General features: G+C 42.7%; 1 pseudogene; it reads left to right on the top strand.

Annotated features, from left to right (window-relative positions):
• Positions 1-829: 829 nt before the first annotated feature.
• LOC103277003 lies at positions 830-5935 on the top strand (annotated as a pseudogene).
• The last annotated feature ends 11971 nt before the right edge of the window (positions 5936-17906 follow it).

Here is a 17906-nt window from a genome sequence, read left to right as displayed (position 1 = left end):
TAAATACACAAAATAAATTCCTATTTAATTTTTTAATGCATTATATGTAAAAAAAAAATTCTTTGTGAATTTACACACCGAGAGCAGGGCAGGTCCCGTGTGCAGCATCTGGATGGCGCTTGTCCCAGGCCCCCAGGGCCTCAGTGGGCAGGGTGTGGCAGGCCCTGAGGCTGCACGCAGGCTGCAGACCACAGCTCGCACACCCCGCTTGCAGTGCCATGTTCGTGGGGGGGCCAAGGGTCGCCACGCTGCACCTCGGCTGTGCGGGCCAGGCTTTGTTTCCTGCGAGGCCAGGACTCTGAGCGTCAGCCCTGTTTGGGTGCAATAGAAGATTTGGGCCAAGTGGGGGTTATCAGTTACATCCTGCTATATGAGGATGTAAGACACCTGATCCGGGTGGCCATGTCGGAGAACAGGAAGATAATATGCTTAACCTGTAAAGCAAAACTTAGTGAGAAAGTGCCCTCTGGTGGCCATTTTACATTGAAGGATGGCCTTTTTGTTTGCTTGTTTTGTTTTGTTTTTTCCTTATCTGAGAATGATTACACTCAGATTATCAGCCCTTTTCTTTACATCCGAGAAATGATCAGTCATAAGAGTTAGAGGATTACTCAGTCTCTGTCCCATGTTTTCCATCCACAGTAACACACACAAACACAGCAGACAAAAAGACGCCTCCAACACAAAAATACAGTTTCTTACGGCCACGGAGACAGAAACAAAATCAATCTGAAGGTAAGTCCACACCTCTTGGTGCTGAGCTACCTTCAGATATGAGGACAGCGCTATCCTCTGAATGGGGGCCTGGTGCATACCCAAAAAGTCGGGCATGCCAGACGACCCCCTCTTGCTGGCCTGCCAGTGCGTCCAGGAGCTAAACTGAACTTAGGCTGAGCCTGCGCCTCTTGGTGCCTGGACTCCCTTAACTTAGGCTGAGCCCACTTCTCTCAGCGCCTGGACTTCCTTAACTTAGGCTGAACCCATGCCTCTTGGCACCTGGACTCCCTTACAGGTGAGCACAGCTTCCGCCCTGTCCTCCAGATGGGGTTGAGGGACGTCTCCCAAGATCCCCGGTCGGCGGCCCCAAGCGTGTCTGCTCACACCTTCTTCCGACCTTATGGGATGGAAATACTACAGGAAGCACGCTAACAAACAAGCAACAAACAATCAGACAGACAGACAAGCCAGACAAGCTAACGAGCAAGCACACAGACAGACGATAGAGTGCACTCACCCACCAGCGTTGAGACCCTCCGGGCTGGGGTTTAGGAGGTCTCTGGGATCTCAGTGGAACCTCCAAATGTTAAACCCAAAATTCAAAATCCGAGAGACCACCAAGGAGCCAGCTCCAATGCAATCACACGAGGGTCTTTATTCAGTTTGGGCTCACATTTGAAGCTGACTCAGTGGCTTCAGGGACGAGAGCCCTGATTTAGGCTAACATGCACCTTTTATACATAATTCTGAGGGAGTGGGGTGGCTTTACAAACTTGTGCACACAGGATTGGATAAAAACTATATGACGCAGTTACAAAGACTTTGATTGGTTGATTCGAGTTAGTTTTGCACAGGCTCAGGTTTAGTTACTTGTGATGGACAAGTAACTGCCAAACGGGTGGAATCGAATGCCAGATAAGCTAGGTTTATGCAATTAATTAACTTGAGCAAGCAGGCAGGAGCTTTGAAACAACGCAGAACCCACCGGGAGGGTAGCTGGCACCAGAGTCTACCATTATCTGAGCAAAAGAATGTTCAGGAGGAGTTTACAGAAGCAGAAGAAGCCAGCATGGCAATTGGGACAAACAAAAGTTTGACAAAGTTTTGAGTACAAACACTACTTAAAACATTGTATAACTATACAATCAGTTACTACCCGGCACCCAACATGTGCCTCGTTCTACGGGATCTGAGGTAGGATTTACAATACTAAGAATTTATAAAATATAGTGAACGTGAGGTAGGAATATATAAAATGCAATGAACGCTTCTTTTACAGCAAGTATAGTTTTTTGAATCTCTTGGGTCTCTCATTAATAACTTATGGCAGCAATTGGAATGAGATATAGGCAATATATCTATGCCACTAAATTTCTGAACATATCAATAATATAGCTAGAAGGACACTGGTCAATTTAAAATAGAGAAGGCTTCATGTCAAAATGAAATATCTTTAATTTTTTTCATTTTGATGTTCACATATCACCAACTTTTCTTTGATAATACTAATCTGAAACTCATTCATGCAAAGCAGAAATTCCCAGAAAACATTCTTCAAAGAAGGACATAAAATCCTTAGTATGAAATACAGATTGTGTGTTGAGAGTTTCCTCAACTAGAAAAACCAGGTTTCTGTGGTTCTCTAACATCACAGTCCTGTACAATATTCACTGAGAGGGGTTGAGGCATTCCCATTCTTCTGGAGAGAATTTTATGGCCACATCCTTGAATATCAACAGCCCCTGAAAACAACACATATTAACTAAGTCACCGTGAACTCTAGGTAAAGCAAGAGTGAAGAGAACAGGGTCCAGCTGACATGACAACTATTATTATGCAATAAGAAAATTTGTGACACAGAAATATCCTGTAATGCATTAAGTGTGGGAAAAAAAAGATAAAATAAAATCCACTCAGCCAGTGTAGACACTCTATTTTTGTGAGCGATACAGCATAAATTTGAACACCAACACAGGCATGTACATTTTAATTGCTATGTTTACATCACTCAGAATACGTTACATATACTGCTCAGATAGAAAACTCCTAGTGAGTCAGAAGGTCCTCATCAAGTTGTAATTTGTACAACAATGAATTGAATATCTTGTTAAAATGCAAATTCTGATTCAGAATACATGGATTTAGCCGGAGGTTCTGCTTTTTTTTTTTTTTTTCTGGTTGTATGTCTCGTTCTTATCCATGCTAGGGTGCAGTGTCATAATCACAGCTTATTGTAACCTCGATCTCCTGGGTTGAAAGAATGCATCCTCCATAGCATCCCAAGTAGTTGGTAAATTGGTATCAGATGTCAAGGTACACAGGTGGAACACAATATCCATGCTGACATCTTTTGGCCAAAAGTTACAGTAATTTATTACTACTTTTTGAGTTGGAGTCTCACTCTTGTCACCCAGGCTGGAGTGCAGTGGTATGTTCATGGCCACTGCAGTCTCGACCTGCTGGACTTAGGAAATCCTTCTGCCTCAGCCTTCCAAGTAGAACTACAGGCACATGCAACCATGCCTGGCTAGTTTTTGTAATTTACTGTGGATACGAGGTCTTACCAAATGCCCAAACTGTTCTCAAAACACAGTCTCAGGCAATTTTGTTACCTCAGTCTCCCAAAGTACTGGGATTACAGGCTGAGCCACCACATCCATCCAATATAGTAATTTATAATCTCAATTTAATAACAAAGAAGCATATGTTAGGCAGAAATCACCCTACAGGTATCTCCCATGGCATGTAATCTCTGAAAGTGTATTTCTATTTTTACTTTTTGGCATCCTACAGAGCAAGTCTCTTCTAATTATTCTTTATTCAAATTTTCCTGAGTTATTTTGGGCAGCAAGTGCCCTCCTGTTTAAATGTACATTTTATTTTTGAGTTGGAGTCTCACTCTGTCACTCAGACTGGAGTGCAGTGGCCGCTCCCAGCCACTGCAGGCTCAACCTGCTGGGCTTGGGCGATCCTTCTGCCTCAGCCTTCCAAGTAGCTGAAACTACAGGTGCACAGTACTACACCCAGCTAATTTTTGATTTATTGTAGAGATGAGGTCTTGCCAAGTTGCCCAGGTGGGTCTTGAACCCACGGACTCAGGCAACCCATCACGTCAGCCTCCCAAAGTGCTGGGATTACAGGCTGAACTACTGAGTCTGGCATAAATGTATGTTTTATTAACCTTGTTCTGCATGGAGCTGATGGAGCATCTAGACAGACCCTTAAAAGTACATGTTCTGGTTAGGAGCAGAGGCTCATGCCTATAATCCCAGCACTTTGGGAGGCCATGGCAAGAGAATATCCTGAACCCTTGGGTATGAGACCTGCCTGGGTAACTTGGCAAGACCTCATTCTACAGTAAATAAAAAATTAATTGGGCTGTGGTGGTCATGAGTATGCCAGTGAACTTCATTCTGGACAACACAGGGAGACTACAACTAAAAAAAAAAAAATACATGTTTCTCTTTTTCGTTAGGATTTGAGGATCTACCCAATCTCCAATGGGATTCTTGGTTACCATGCCTTCCCGTGATCCCCAGTAACAAGGTAACATTTTTAATACTGCAGGTCCTACAGTCGTGGTGAGAATAGTTTATGACAACTAAGCAGTAAGGTTGAAGAGAACAGAAGAGGCTATGTAGGAGCAGTGTCTGACAGACCCATTGAATATCACAGGAAGAACAAAAATATTTGAAACAAGATCATTAGGCAGGACCATCACAAGGATGGTTTGCAAGTTTTACACACATGACAATCCCTCTGATCTGGGACACATTTACCTGAGAAGCAGTCATTTTTTCTTTTTCCTCCTACTTCTCTGGAATTTCTTCTCAGGTGAGATTATCTAATAAAGTCACACCTACATTTAGAAAATATGTTTTTATTTATTTCAAAATTAAATGGATTGTGTTTATTTTTTGTCAGAGTCTTACCACCCTCTTAGGAGCCCCTCACTTGATCTCCTGTTTGCCTAAGGCTCTCTTTGATTTGTTGAGTCCACCACCATCTCTGTGAGGTGGGTCTACTTTGTCCTTTGGGATAGTTTTCCTTCTTTACAAATGCAAGATAATCCAAAGGACAAACATCAATTCTGCCTTTGCCCCTCAAGAACAGTGATGTGTCTAAAAGTGCACAGAAACCAATCTCCGAACTAAAATAAATTTTTTGAGAATTACTAATTTAATAATATAAAACTTAGACCTAATCAGTCCAAAATGGGACAGTCAACTCTCAAAATTCGACATAACTCCATTTTAGACTGGTGGGGGGGGATCTCTGGCCCCTTAGTGTGTTTGCATGCGGTTAAAATAATCTTGAAATGCTAACAAGATAAGGTTGGCACCAGTATGCAGCTGTCTAGACTAACTCTGGGAAAGTGGGAGTATGTGCAGTAACTCTGCTTTGTTTACTAAAGGAACAAGGAGACTGTGAACCAAGGACAAGAGAATTCACCACTTTTCAGGACTCCTCTCATCGCCCAGATGTCTGCAAGTCTAAACAGCCTCTTGATCTTAACCATTCTCTGTCCCACAGCCGGGATAAAATTTTTTAAAAAGCACACACGGTCCAGAATTTGACGAGTGCTCGCAAGGCTTTGGCCTCTTCCTAAACCTGTGCTTAGCAAGGAGAAGGTCGTGTTCAGCTCGAGCGCCAAGATCCTGAAGCCCAATGGCAAGAAGCCAGATGAGTTCGAGTCTGGCCTCTCCCAGGCTTTCCTGGAGCTGGAGATAAATTCGGACCTCAAGGCTCAGCTCAGGGAGCTCAACATAACAACGGCCAAGGAAATTGAAGTTGGTGGTGGTTGGAAAGCTATCATAATCTTTGCTCCCATTCCTCAACTGAAGTCTTTCCAAAAAATCCAAGTCCGGCTAGTACGTGAATTGGAGAAAAAGTTCAGCAGGAAACATGTTGTCTTTACTGCTCAGGGGAGAATTCTGCCTAAGCCAAATCAAAAAAGCTGCACAAAAAATAAGCAAAAGCATCCCAGGAGTTGTACTCTGACAGCTGTTCATGATGCCATCCTTGAGGACTTGGTCTTCCCAAGTGAAATTGTGGGCAAAAGAATCCGTGTGAAGCTGGATGGCAGCCGGCTCATCAAGGTGCACTTGGACAAAGCACAGCAGAACAATGTGGAGAAAAGGTAGAAACTTTTTCTGGTGTCTAAAAGAAGCCCACGGGCAAGGATGTTAATTTTGAATTCCCAGAGTTTCAGTTGTAAACAAATATAACTAAATATATTCACAGTAAAAAAAAAAAAAGCACACACGACCCAGGAGGGGTCTTTACGACGTTGTCCCCTCATTTACTTTATTTTAATGGCCCTACCCCTGTTCCAACCCCTTATGTTGTCAGACTGGATTTGGACACAAATGGCCAATGACACTAATAACATACCCTTGAGATTTTCCACCTAGATAATTCAGATATGGCCACTGCAGGACTGTCATCCAACAGCACCTACCCATACCCGGCTTCCCTTTGCCCCTTCTCAAAGCCTTTCCTCCCAGGCCCTCTGGGATCCCCACACCACGAGTCCTGGCTGGTGTTTCTGGACTCAAAAACTGCTGTTGGCCCAAGAGGCCTCCTTAACGCTGTGATGGATTCACCGTTTAACTCTTGGGAGGAAAGAAGGAGTGGACCAGGATCATAGCCTCCCCTTCCCCCCACCAGTCCCCTACACAGGTCAGATCCTCTTCACAGCCCTCGTGGGTTCAGCACACTTGAAGGAAGTAAGCTGTATGGAGAGTGCTCAGCAGGTGATGTCGCTGCAGGGTCAAGACCACGGGGTCATGGCCCAGGACCACCTACACCGAGGGGAACGGCCGAGTCACATGCAGGGACGGGTCCAGGCTCGGAGCTGATGGAGAGGCCAGTCCCTAAAGAGCCAGGTCATCCGTGGCCATCCCCATTCCCCCTCTCGAGAAACCTCCCCACACACTCACCACCTCCCACCTTCCGAGGGTCTCAGTGTCTGCCCTATGAATCTCCCAGGACCTGCATGCCCACAGAGCAACACAGGCTAAAACATACGTGAGGCTAATGGAGGAAACTAAGACCTGGTAAGAGCCTGGAAGCTGGCCCCTCACTTCCAGCTCCTGTCTGATTGGCCATTTCAAACCCCAGCATCAGTTGATTGGATAAGACTCCAGGCCATCTGGTCTTGAGTGACAGGACATGCGATCAGATGCGGGTTGTATGAGGCAAGAAAATGTTGAGGTTTCTCCCAGTTCCAGAATGTTGTAGGGACATGTGAAGGGGCCCCTTACAGGACTTACTGGGAAGTCTGGCATCTGCATGGCTCCCAGTTGGAGGGTTGCGGAGCTGCAGGACTACAATCCCAGCATGTCCTGGGAGAGGTGGTGTCGACCGACAGTCCAGCGACCCACCAACCAGGAGCAACAAAAACTCCCATCATGGCCCAAAGGGGTCCACAATCCTTCTGCCCCCATCCTTCTGCCAGATTCTGGGGCAAGGAGAAATCTAAAGGCATTTTTGCCTATGGAGTCCTGCTCGCTTTCCCCCTCCTGTCAGTCAAGACCAGAAGAGCGGGGCCTGAAGGTTTTTCCAATCAATAGATGCTGAGGTCTGAACTGGTCAATCAGACGGGAGCTGGAAGTGACAGGCCGGCTTTTGGTTTCTGGTTATTACTTTGTCTCCTGTGCCTGCACACAGAGTTGGGTTGTCCTCTCTGCCATGTTCTTCACTCTGGTACCTATGTGTGACTTCGCTTCAACCACTGTCACCCTGAGATCTGCAGGACGTGGAAGTCCCTGGTGAGGCTGCCGGGACATCAGGAACCTGGGAGAAGGTGAGTATGCTAGGGGTGTCCCGAGAGGGGGAGTGGATGGATTTGGATGACCCAGCTGTAGTGGGACTGACCTCCTCCTCAGTTGACAGTGAACACAGTCCTGCTGGCAGCTGGGCCTGGTGCCCTCAGTGTAGGTGAGGCTAGGCTGGGACCCTGGAGACTTGTTCCATCCGCTACCTCAAGCTAAGTCCTCTGTGAACAGTCACTCTTTCCAAGTGTTCAGAACCCAAAAGAGTAGTGGGGAGGATTCGACTGATTGGCGGGGTCAACAGAGGGAGGGTCTAGGGTACTGTTCCCCGTTCCTCCTTTCTCCACCCCAAGGTTACTTCACAACGTTGAGGAACAATTTCTCTCTTTACAGCTGTGGAAATCAATACATTTCCACTGGAAGGTGTGTTAGATTGTTGAGTTTCACAAGTGTTTGAAAGCATCTATTACATTTGTTTTTTGAGTCAATCTCACTCTGTCACCAAGGCAGGAGTGCAGTGGTGCAGACACGGCCAACCCAGAATCAACCTGCTGGACACCAGTGATCCTTCCACCTCAGTCTTTCTTTTTTTTTTTTGAGTTGGAGTCTCACTCTGTCACCCAGACTGGAGTGCAGTGGCCACTCCCAGCCACCACAGCCTCAACCTGCTGGGCTCCAGAGATCCTTCTGCCTCAGCCTTCCAAGTAGCTGGAACTACAGGCGTGTACTACCACACCTGGCTAATTTTTTTGATTTATTGTAGAGATGAGGTCTTGCCAATTTGCCCAGGGTGGGTCCCCAACCCGCAGGCTCAGGCAATCCACTCACCTCAGCCTCCCAAAGGCATGGGATTACAGGCTGAGCCACCGAGCCCAGCTCCACCTCAGTCTTTCAAGTAGCTAGAACTACAGGCATGTGCTACCACACCCAGCTAATTTTTTTAATGTATTGTAGAGAGAAAGTCTCACCAAGGTGCCTGGACTGGTCTTGAACATGCGGGCTCAGGTGATCCACTTGCCACAGCCTCCCAAGCCTAGCTGGTAATATTTTTAATAAATTATTTTTTAATGCTGAGTTTAGTAATAAGAATATAACTATCCATAAACCAAGAATGAATTTAGCCATATGGATTGGCTCCAATTTCCTGTTACTTTGGTAAATAATGAGAAGTAGGTCTGGAGAAACACACTGGTAGATAACAGGTTTACCACCATATTACAAAGCCACTAGAAAAAACACAAGTGGTCAATGTCCCTACACCCCAGAAACTTCCAACTGCTGTAAAAGGGTAAATGGTTGAATCAGCACCATGTGGTCAGTACAAAGAAGGGAGGTGTCCATGGTACCTGACTTTTTGTTGTTGTGAGTTCTGATGTTACTGCTTAAGACAGCATTCACAGACAGAATTGTTGCTGCTTCATTATTATTTCTGTTGGTTTGTCATTGTTAAAAATAACCATACAGAATTTCTTTATCTGTTTTTTTTGTTATGCCCAGAATGGAGTGCTGTGGAACACTCATGGCCACTGCAGCCTTGACCTGCTGCTGGCCACAGACAATACTTCCATGTCAAACTTCAGGCATGTGCCACTATTCCCAGCTAATTGCTTGATTCATTGCTGAAATGAAGTCTTGCCAAGTTGCCCATGGTGGTCTAGAACACCTGGGGTCAGGTAATCCTTTCACTTCTCATCTCCCAAACTACTGGAATTACAGGTGTGAGCCATGATGCCCAGCTATCCCCCATGTGTTCCTAACATGGTGACATTGTCAAGCTGAGGGTTGCCAGATATGTTCGTGAAAAGTTGAATTCAGAAGGGAGGTCACATGTTCTGCTCTGCTTGGGTTTGGTCAGGCAGGTAAGCCAGTGAGGCCATATATTCATTGCTGTAGCAGAAATTGCCAGTGTTTCTGGCAAGGGAGGGCACTTGTGGGAAGGAAAGAATTAACTCTTTGCAGTCTTTTCAGGAGCTCACTGTTTTTGAATCTGTCTCCTGTGACAAAAGACAGAGAAAGGTAGACTTTATCGCCCTTTCTGGACCCTCCTGCCTATGGGTGTGGTGGTAGGAAGGAAAGGATTGTGCTTAAGCAAAAGGCATATACTGGCTTCACATCATAGCTTATGCCAGGAATTCTATAACTTAGGGAGGCTGAAGTGAGAGGATTGATTGAGACCAGGATTTTGAGACTAACCTCTACAACATAGCATATTCATGTCACTATAAAAATAACTAAAGAGGCTGGACTTGGTGGTTCAGCCTGAAATCCCAGTGCTTTGGGAGGCCAAGGTGAGTGGATTGCTTGAGCCCGCAGGTTTGAGACCCACCCAGGAATGTGGCAACACCTCATCTCTACAATAAATCAAAAATTACCTGGGTGTGGTAGCATGCACTTGTAGTTCCAGCTACTTGGAAGGCTGAGGGGGAAGGATTGCCAGAGCCCAGCAGGTCAAGGCTACGGTGGCCAGAAGTGTGACACTGCACTCCAGTCTGGGCGATGGAGTGGGACTCCAACTCAAAAAATAATAATAATAAATAAAGAAAAATTAGCCAGGAGTATTAGCAAATGCCTTTAGATTCAGCTACTTTGGAGGTTGAGATGGAAGGATTGACTGAGCCCAGGAATTCAAGGCTGTGGTGAATAATGATGGTGCCACTTCACTTCTTCCTGGATGACAGAGTGAGACTCTAGCAAAAAATAAATATTTTCAATTTAATTTTGAAATAAATAAAGGCATATTTTCAACATGTAGATGTGATTTGTCCAGATCATCTCACCTGGAAAGAAATCCCAGAGGACCATGCTGGGGGGCTCAGGTTGTAATCTGAGCATTTTGGGAGACCAAGGAAAGAGGACTGCCTGAGCCCACGGGTTCAAGACTAGACAGGGCAACTTGGCAAGACCTCTTCTCTACAATACACTAAAAATTGGCCAAGTGTAGTTCTGCCTGTATTTATGGCTACTTGGAAGGCTGAGGTAGAAGGATTGCCTGAGCACAGCAGGTCATTGCATGGGTGGCTGTGAGCATGTCACTGCACTCCAAACTGGGTATAGGAGTGAGACTCTGACTCAAAAAAAAATCCCAGAGAATTTGGAGGAAAAAGAAAAAAAGAAAACCTGGTTCTCAGGTAAATGTGTTCCAGGTCAGAAGGACTGTCATTTGTAAAACTTGCAAACCTCACTGCTACTTGTGTTGGTCTTGCCTAATGAGTATTTCTCACCTATTTTGGTTCTTCCTGATATTCAAGGACTTTGAAGGACATGTCTCCCTACATACCAGAGGCTCTGCTGTTCTCAGCATCCATGCTGCCTAGTTTCATGAACTGTTCTAACCATGAATGTATGACCTGCAGTATCAAAAATGTTCCCCTGTGGTCAGGAAACAAGGGAGGGTGTGGATAACCAAGCTTCCCATTGGAAATGTGGTAGATCCTCAGATACAAGCAAAGGATAAGAATGTGAATGATTAAGATTTCACATGATGCTCCATCAGCTCCATGGAGAACATGGTCAATAGCATGCACATTTACACAGGATGGCAGTTACTGCCCAGAACAACACAAAAATGACTGAATAAAGGAATATTAGAAGAGAGTTGCTCTTAAGGGTGATAAAAAACAAACAATATATATATTTTTGAGATTACACACCATGGGAGGTACATGTAGATGGATTTGTGCCTAAGACATTTTTCTTTATTATTAGATTGATATAAAAATATACTATTTTGGGGGTCTATAAATCTCAGCATGAATGTTGTGTTGAACCTGTGTGCATTGGCACCTGATACCAATTTGTCCCAGCATCCTTTAGGCCAGGAGATTGAGGCTGCAGTGAGCTGTGAATATGCCACTGCATCCCAGCATGGGAAGACAATGAGACCCTCCAACTGAAAAAAAAAGTGCTGAAGCTCAGGCAAATTCCAAATCTCCTGAATCAGAATTTGCATTTTAAGAAGATATTCAGTTCATTTTGTACACATTAAATCTTGATGAGGACCATCCAACCTACTGTGAATTTTCCCTCTGAGCAGTATATGCAAATTCCGTGTGATGTAAATATGGCACTCAAATGTGGGAGTCCAGCTCCTGCAAGGTTCAGAGATTCCTGGAGGTAAGACAGAGTAGGTGACTAGGAGAAGGAAAGGGGACTGGACTCTGTCCAATATTGAGCAGAAGCAATTTATTCAAGGTTTATATGTAGGGTTTTTATCCCTACATTTTTGCACAGTCAGACTCACATGTCTTTCACTTGAATACAAAGCCAGGGGCATGAGGGGCATCCCCCACCCACCAGATGTTTCTTCAGGCATGAGGAAGAACAAACCCAAAATTGTCTTTCTGCTCCTCATGCTTGGTTAATGTTTCTCAAAAATCAATGAAACAATACCTTCCTAAAGCACAATGTTTCTGTAATCGATAACCTAAAAAATCCATTACAAGAGCTAACCTTAATCTATGACTAACCTATCCTACAAACCTTCTTCATTCTGTGCTAATTTATACTAATACCAAGTTAAACAATCTTATTGAAACTTAAACACTTACTCTACAACCTAAATCGGCCCATCCCAAAATGTTTGGAATGTGGCCCAGTCAAAAGTTTGTGGTGGGCCAAAACTTAAAGTAAGCTGGCTGCATTTTTAAACAAAATGGTTACCTAAAAACTTATCTCTATAACCAATTTTCCAAAACTTATATTGCTACAATCTTAAGATCACATACAAAAAGCCTGTGACCAACATTAAGGCTCCTCAATGTGATCTAAGTTTGGACTGTAAGTTGTGTGAAAACCAAAACCACAGTCTGTGGAAAAATTGGAATGAGCTTCTGAAGTTAGTTTGTGTTCGTCCTGGTCTCAGAGTTATTATACTTGAGCTTGCAGTAGTTTTTTCTGGCAGTAGTGCAAAGTGGAAAGGAAGGGAGGGAATGGGGTCAACAGCTCCCGAACACATCCTAGTGGTCTCAGGGTCAATGGCCCCTCCTGATCCCTAAGGCTCAGTGGGCCTCCATGGCCAGCTCCCAACATCTCCCCCTTTTTTATTTTTTAGCACAAAGCCATGAAACTCCATGTTGAGCTGAGATATATTGTTTTTCAATACTCTGAAAATGATTGGAAGTAGACACGGTAACAAAAGAAGCACTGCTCTGCAAATTCCCACATTAATGAGTATAGATATTAATGATTTCTGATTGACAGATGATGAGAAGTTATTAAAGATAGAATTAGCCAATTTGGTGGACCAGAATTGTTTCTCAGCAACCATCATGCCCTGAATTTCTTGATGTGATTTGGTAAGGTCTACACTCAGATCCAAATGGTTCTAAATTCCGAGAATATGATTTTTTACTTTGTCTCAAGTGTGGACAGATTTATTTACCTCTAAAGGAGTGAGACAAATCCATTTGAACTCAGAGTGACATCGGAGAGCCAACTTTATTTTTAAAGTCACAAGCTCCTGTCCTACAGCTAAAACTCCTTCTTCCAAAGCATTAACTTTGCTTTTTAATTTCTGATCAATAATTTTCTGAGTGGCTAAAGCTATAGATACATTTTTAGATAACTGATCAGCAAATGTGGCTGTGTGAACTTCCTTAGCCAATACCACAGCCAAAACTGAAACTGCAGTAGCAATTGCTATTAAACCTATAATACCTAAAATTAGAGTAGCCAAAAATGTTTTCTGTGTTTCCAAAAGGGAATTAACCTCATATAGTGTTTGCAAACCATACTCATTGTACCAGCAAGATTACAATTGTACTGGGACCATTAAGTAAGGAGGCTGTCTGAGAATAACAAACTCCTTATAAGAAGTTTCAGTTAAACAATTAGTCAATACACATTGTTTAGAAGGCAAATGATAGACATCATTTTGATGTTTTGTGGTCAAGGATTGATAGTTGTCCCAAGCCAAAAGCACATAAGGATACTGTAGGCAAGCTCTAATTTTGTAGTGTTGAACTCCCCTGTGAGGTCGGGACAAAACAACTGTCTTGATGGCAGCAACAGCTCTCCACAAATGGGGCTGGATAATTTGTTTGTTTTCAATGACAGTTGTTAACACTGGAGGTACCCATCCATTAATATGCCATCTAGCAGGGATGGGATGTTCCCCATTTAGCCTTGTAGTATAGGGTTGTAGATTAAGAGCCCAGTCACTGATAGTTAATCTTTCACAGTGTAAGAAACAGTCCACTTTAAAGTCATCAATATAGTCTCTCCACTTTTGATAACTGGAATCACGTTGAATAAGCAGTCAATTTCTTTCAGTGTTATTGAAAGAACAAACAGGTATACTGGATGATGGTGAAGTTTTTGTGGCTAAACTAGGATCAGTTCCTCCAGGCATTAGCATTTTAATCCACCAGTTCTCTCTGCAATTACTCAGTGTAAGACTGTCAGTAAGCAAAGTTGTGAGAGAAGACATAAGACAAAACTCTTTATAATAATTAAAGTTAGAATTATCATAAAAGGAAATAGGGGGTGAACAAGAACTTCCTTCATTCGAGAAATTATTATTTATGGTATGTTTAGCTTGAGCATAAAACAAGGTAGGACCTCCCATTAACTGAGGAGAACCCCATTGATAACCTCATTTTCCCAAGTAACCGGTTGAAGCATTGGAGGATTTGGCATATATGCCCAATAGGTTTTGTTAACATTAACAGCATAAACCAGATTGACTTGATTCATAATAATAGTTATCATAACCAAAAATAAAGTTACTGGACTGATAGGAGCATGTTGAGATGTTAACATGTCTCCTGCCTCTTCAGCCAGAAATTTTATCTGCTTCCATGTTGGCAGTTGGGAATGATGGACACTGAAGATATTTCGTCTAATTGTGTGTTGTCTTGTGTGAGACAACCTGGGAGGAATATTCTTGTCCTGTAATGTAAGATTTTTCATTTGGTGTGTCAGTGTTTCTCCTTCCTCTGGTTGATGTTGATGTTGAAAATCCTGTTCTGCAAGTGATGAAGCTTCTTGAAGCAAGGAGAACAGCTCCTCCTCCTGGTGATTAGTGAGTATTGTTCCATGTCTGTTATTCCTCTGAGTTGGCAGGATCCGCACCACTCATCTTGGTCTTTGGTTTAATGGAGGCATTTCTTTTTCCTTTTTTTTTTTTTTTTTGAGTTTGAGTCTCACTCTGTCGCCCAGACTGGAGTGCAGTGGCTGCTCCCGACCACTGCAGTCTCAACCTGCTGGGCTCCGGCGATCCTTCCACCTCAGTCTTCCAAGTAGCCAGAATTATAGGCATGTGCTACCACGCCTGGCTGCTTTTTTTTTTTAATTTATTGTAGAGATGAGGTCTCGCCTGCCCAGGCAGGTCTTGAACCCGTGGGCTCAGGAAATCCACTCACCTCAGCCTCCCAAAGGCGCAGGATTACAGGCTGAGCCACCAAGCTGGGCTTAATGGAGGCATTTCTAGTAAATCAATCAGGAATCCAAATAGGAGTTAATTCATCCTGTGGAAATAACAAGCATAACCCCTCCCACTGGTTAGCAATATGCCAGGTCCTCTCCATTGGCCTGTAAGAAGATCTTTCCATTTTACCATAAGTTTAACATTTTCTTCTGGGTTCCAATGTCTGGCCATAGCTGAATTGCCTGAAGAGTCCATGTTTAAATGTTTTAAGACAAATAAAGAATGATCTAACACATGATGAGGAGAGTTATACTTAAATTCCACCTCTTGTAATTTGATTATTTGATTTTTTAAAATTTGGTGGGCTCTTTTAACTATGGTCTGACCTTGTGGGTTGTAAGGGATTTCTGTAGAATGAGAAATGTTAAACTGAGAACAAAACTGTTGAAAGTATTTAGAAGTATAAGCAGGACCATTGTCAGTTTTAAGTTGTTTTGGCATATCTAGCTGTGAAAAACAAAAGAACACATGTTGTACCACATCCTTATAAGATTTTTCAGTTCTTGCTGAAGCTAAAAAAAAAACATGAGAAAACGTGTCCACAGAAACATGTAAATAAGACAGGTTTCTGAAACTGGGAAAATGTGTAACATCCATTTGTCACAACACATTTGGTTTTAATCCTTGAGGGTTAACTACTCCTGGAACAGGAATAAAAGTGGGATAAGTCGAACAATTCTTAACAATTTGTCTAGCTGTTTCCTTGGGTAAGTGAAACTGATAACATAAGGCAGTAGCATTTTGATGATGAATTTTATGAGAGGATTGGGCTTCAGTAACTGCTTCAGTTTTTACTGCAACACATACAGTAGGTTTTGTTAACATATCAGCTAGCTGACTGTCTTGGTGTAAAGGTCTAGGTAGGCCAGAATGGGATCTGATATGGCCCACAAAAAACTGTTTTTCGTGATTACAAATTAGTTGTTGTAATTGGACCAAGAGTTTTAAGATTGTAGTTTTGTTAGCCAGAATAGTGGCTGTTTTTAATGTGAGGAAATAGCCCTTTCACATAGCAGGAATCAGTATATAAATTAAACTCAGAATATTTTAAGGTTGTAAAAGCAAACAAAACTGCTCTTAATTTCGTTTTTTGTGTTGAGGTTTTGGCGGTTTCCAGCACGAGATTTGTTATTAATGATTGCTACAGCTTTTCCACTGAAGAGTCATCAGTAAAAACCAGGACTGTCCCCTCAAGGGGAACGGAAGAACAGTTGTGAGGAAAAATTATAGGATTTTGTTCTACGAATTGTAACAATGGACTTTTGGGAAAGTGAAACAGAATTTGTCCTCTACAATCAGTTAAAGCTACTTGTCATTTATCACTAGTTTGAAACAAAGTCTGAAATTGAAATTTGTCTTAAGGAACAACAATATTTTGTACGTTATGTCTAAATAATATAACACTTCTATGCTTCCCCTTGGTTATTAATAAAGCTACTAAATAAGGATAAGAAGTCATTTTTTTTTAGATGATACCAGTAGATGGAGCCATTCCATTGGGCTTCTTGCCACAAACACCCTGTGGGAGTATGCACAGTGGCTAAAATAATTAAGTCCCAAGAAGAGCAGTAATCTAGTCTTTTAACCTTTGGGGACTCAATAACCTTTTCTACAAGAGACAAGGCATCCTTGACTTCGGATGTCAGAACTCTCCTAGAATTGGGAGAGGAATCTCCCTGCAATATGTTAAACAAAGGTTTTAAATCTGCTGTGGTAATATGTAGATAAGGTCTAATTCAATTGATATCCCCCCAAATTTTTGAAAATCATTTAGTGTCACCAGGTGGTCTTTTTGTAATTTTAAAGACTGGTGACTCACAGTTTGTGTGTTTAACACATGGCCAAGATATGTAAAAGGTGGATTAGTTTGAATTTCTTTGGGGGGAATTTGTAAACCACAGTCAGTAAAAGCAGTCACAGTTTTATTAAGAATATCATGCAAAAGAGCACGATTTTCATGAGCCAGTAAAATGTCATCCATATAATGAATTAAATAAAGATTAGGATATTGGCTTCTAATACCTTACAAGGCAGCATCCACATACTTCTGACACAAGGTGGGGCTGTTTTTCATTCCTTGTGGCAGGACTTTCCACTGAAATCTTTGAAAATGTTGATTTAAATTCTCGGAGGGTAAACTGAATGTAAATCATTTACAATCCTCTGGGCTAAAAGGTATAGTAAAGAAACAATCCTGTAAATCAATGACTATAAAATTAAGGTTAACAGGTATAGTGGCTGGGGATGGCAATCCAGGCTGTAATGCTCCCATAGTTTCCATGGTAGCATTGATAGCTCTCAGGTCTTGTAAAATTCTCCATTTGCCAGATTTTTTTTAATGATGAAAATAGGAGTGTTTTAAGGGCTGGTAGAAGGCTCTATATGACCAGTCTCTAATTGTTGCTGAACTAGTTTTTTAGCCATCTTAAGTTTCTCCGAGGGCATGGGCCATTGTTGCACCCAAACAGGTTTGTCATCTTTCAAGGTAATAGGGGCGGCGGTTTTAGGAACAATGGCCCCTAGGATAAATTTGAATAGCCAATGCATGCTTGGTCTGTTCTTTTTGTAACATGAACACGTTCCTGTATGCCCTGTCCGTCTTTTCTTAGTCCCTTAAAGAGATTGTAGCCCACTTGTAGCATTTGTGTTGAAACTTTGTCATTAGGCTATATAAAAGCATGCCCATTTGAGCAACAATATCTCTTCCCCATAATGTAAAGGGGATAGATGGAATAACATATGGACAGAAAGTGCCTGAAGTGTCATTGTCTGTCTAATTTAAAATTTGAGAACTTCTAGCCACTGAGGGCACTCAATCAATGCCTATAAGTCCCAAAGGAGCCATTTGAGTTGGCCATGAAGCAGACCAATCCTTCCCGGCAATACAGGAAACATCAGCTTCGGTGTCTAACAAGCTTTTAATTTTAACTCTTTGTCTATATAAATCTTTTAGAGGTCTGGAATTAGTAACCTCCTGAGCCAAAAAA

This window comes from Carlito syrichta, unplaced genomic scaffold, assembly GCF_000164805.1.
Source record: "Carlito syrichta isolate Samal-C Ts95f unplaced genomic scaffold, Tarsius_syrichta-2.0.1 Scaffold316456, whole genome shotgun sequence".
Classification (NCBI taxonomy): domain Eukaryota; kingdom Metazoa; phylum Chordata; class Mammalia; order Primates; family Tarsiidae; genus Carlito; species Carlito syrichta.
Note: the sequence above shows the minus strand (reverse complement) of the source record. Positions and strands in the feature narration are given on the sequence as shown.